The sequence below is a fragment of the Crinia signifera genome, chromosome 7 (genome assembly GCF_055691185.1).
Source record: "Crinia signifera chromosome 7, ASM5569118v1, whole genome shotgun sequence".
Classification (NCBI taxonomy): Eukaryota; Metazoa; Chordata; class Amphibia; order Anura; family Myobatrachidae; genus Crinia; species Crinia signifera.
The window spans coordinates 138,595,204-138,597,721 of NC_139223.1; positions in this window are offsets into that span (position 1 = coordinate 138,595,204).

Consider the following 2,518-nt stretch of genomic DNA (forward strand, 5'->3'; position numbering starts at 1 on the left):
CGTCCCCACGCGGGGCTCGCTGCGCTCGCCACGCTTCGGGCTCGGTGGCTCGCTGCGCTCGCCACACTATTCTATTCTCAACTCCACGCCGACGTGGATAGTGGGGGTATGAAAAGGTAGGAGGACGCATACCGCCGCCCCTCGCGGGCTCGCTGCGCTCGCCACGCTTCAGGTTGACGTTGATCGTGGGGTGGCGTTAACAATTGTGGGGGCCATTTCAGACTTCACGGTGACTATTTGGGCTCTGTGGCCCATTTAACATTGTTTCCTATGTAAAAATCGCGGGCATTGAGGCATTGAACACTAAAATCGCGTCCAATCTCACTTTTAACATTGGTCCCTATGGGAAATCGCGGGCATCGCATCGCACCCGTTTTTTAGTGCATTCGATGGTCGCGATGGTCGCGATGGGCGCCGTTCTAGGTAAAGAGTACCTTATTTGCCAGTGAATCTAAAAATGTAGGAGTGTGTTTTCGGTTTGCTGGATTGTAGGCTAAGTGTTGCATGCATGTGTTCATATTAATATTGTTTTTTTTATTATAATTTTTACATGAATTACTCATCTGCAGTTTCAGAATCCTGGCTTAGACATTGTGCAGTCTGTGAAACAGAAGCCCTTCTAAGATGTGGAGCTGTAAAAAAAATTGGAGAACCAGCATGCATAAACAAATGTGTAAATTGATCTGAACTAATTGACTACATGTCCGAACATGAATTTGGACTATTCCTCAAAACTTTGGAAGCAAAAATCCCTACATTTACAATAGTGTGTAATGTTGCGGAACTACAGATGGAGCCGGGCTCCCTCTTGCTGGCGAATCGCCAGAACGTCACCGCTGGCGATCCGCCAGCAGCCCGGCGTCCATCTGACTGAGACGCGCATGCGCGTCTCAGTTTCCGGGCGGCGGAACAATGTCTGTCTCCGCTTCAGGGAGACGGACAGGGTTAGGGGGGGGTGCGGGGAGGAGGTGGGGACCCCGGGTGACCACCGACAAGCCAGCGGGGACCTGGGGGAACGTGCAAAAGGGGACGCGCACGCATCTCGTGCACGCGCGACCCCTTTCGCAGATACAGATGGCGGGTGGCGGGGGATGGCGGCTGGGGTCACCGTCGCCATCCCCTGCAAGGAAGAGACCCGCTCCATCTGTATATGACCCAGCATGGCCCCAAAACCTCTATTGTGTACTTTATCTTGAAATGATGCCAGCTTGCTGGGATCTGTAGTGCCACTGCAGCATTAAATTGAGTACTTGTTTCCTAGCACGGCGCCCATCGCATTGTATACCATAAGACTAAATATGGTATGCGATGCGATGCTGCGCGATGTTGTACAATAAAAAATTGTATGGCATTGTATGCCATACAATGGCATACAATGCGATGGTATACGATTTTTTATTGTACAACCACCCAGATGGGTCCTTACAGTGTTAAATGCCCCCCCACTATCAACGCCAACCCGAAGCGTGGAGAGCGGCGGCGATACGCGTCCTTCGACCTTTTCATACCCCCACTATCCACGTCGGCGTGAAATTGATTTTATATAGTGTGGCGAGTGCAGTGATCTCAAAGTGTGGCGAGCGCACGCGGAATACATGTAAAGTAATACGCGTCCACTCGCAGAGCTCGCTGCGCTCGCCACGCTTCATGCTTGGAGGCTCGCAGCGCTCGCCACACTATCTAAAATCAACTCCATGCCGACATGGATAGTGGGGTATGAAAAGGTCGGAGGATGCGTACCGCCACCCCTCGCGGGCTCGCTGCGCTCACCACGCTTTGGGTTTGTGTTGATAGTGGGGGTGCATTTAACATTGTAAGCACCCATTAGGGTGCTTATACAATAAAAAATCGTATTGGGGCTGCTTTTAACATTGTAAGCACCCATTAGGATGCTTATACAATAAAAAATCATATTGCATCGCATCGCATGCATCGTATGCGGCTATATGGCATGCAATGCGATGGCATAAGATGCCATTTAATGAAAAAATTGGGTGCCATGTTAGGAAACAAGTACCTCATATTGTAGAAAACATACCAACACAGCAATACATAGCAATACAGTACATGCATTTTACATTACAATGAATATTTGTTTGTGTAAATATGACAACACTTACCCGGTTGTGGTGGTCATGCCGGTCTGTCTGTGTGTAGCAATATGTAGGCCAGGAAGGACCTCTGGTGGAATGATTCTTTTACATTTTTCCTCATAGGATGTGTAGGTCACTTTGATGCTGGTTCCGCCCCCTGTATGACTTGCCTGCATTTTCGTTTTGAGGAGCCACTTTATACAGTATCATTAAGGCGCTTCTTCTCATTGCGCACTTTGCGATTGCTTACCACGTTCACAGCCCCAGTAATCTCCTCCCACATCTGAGGCTTGCGCATCATATTGGTGTGTGCATTATCCATGCCAAGAAGGCGGTTAAAAAGGGGCACAATGGCATGGATAAGGGCCTAAGTTTCTTCATATGAAGAGCGCACATGGATAGAGCCTGTGTCCCCCTCCATCTCC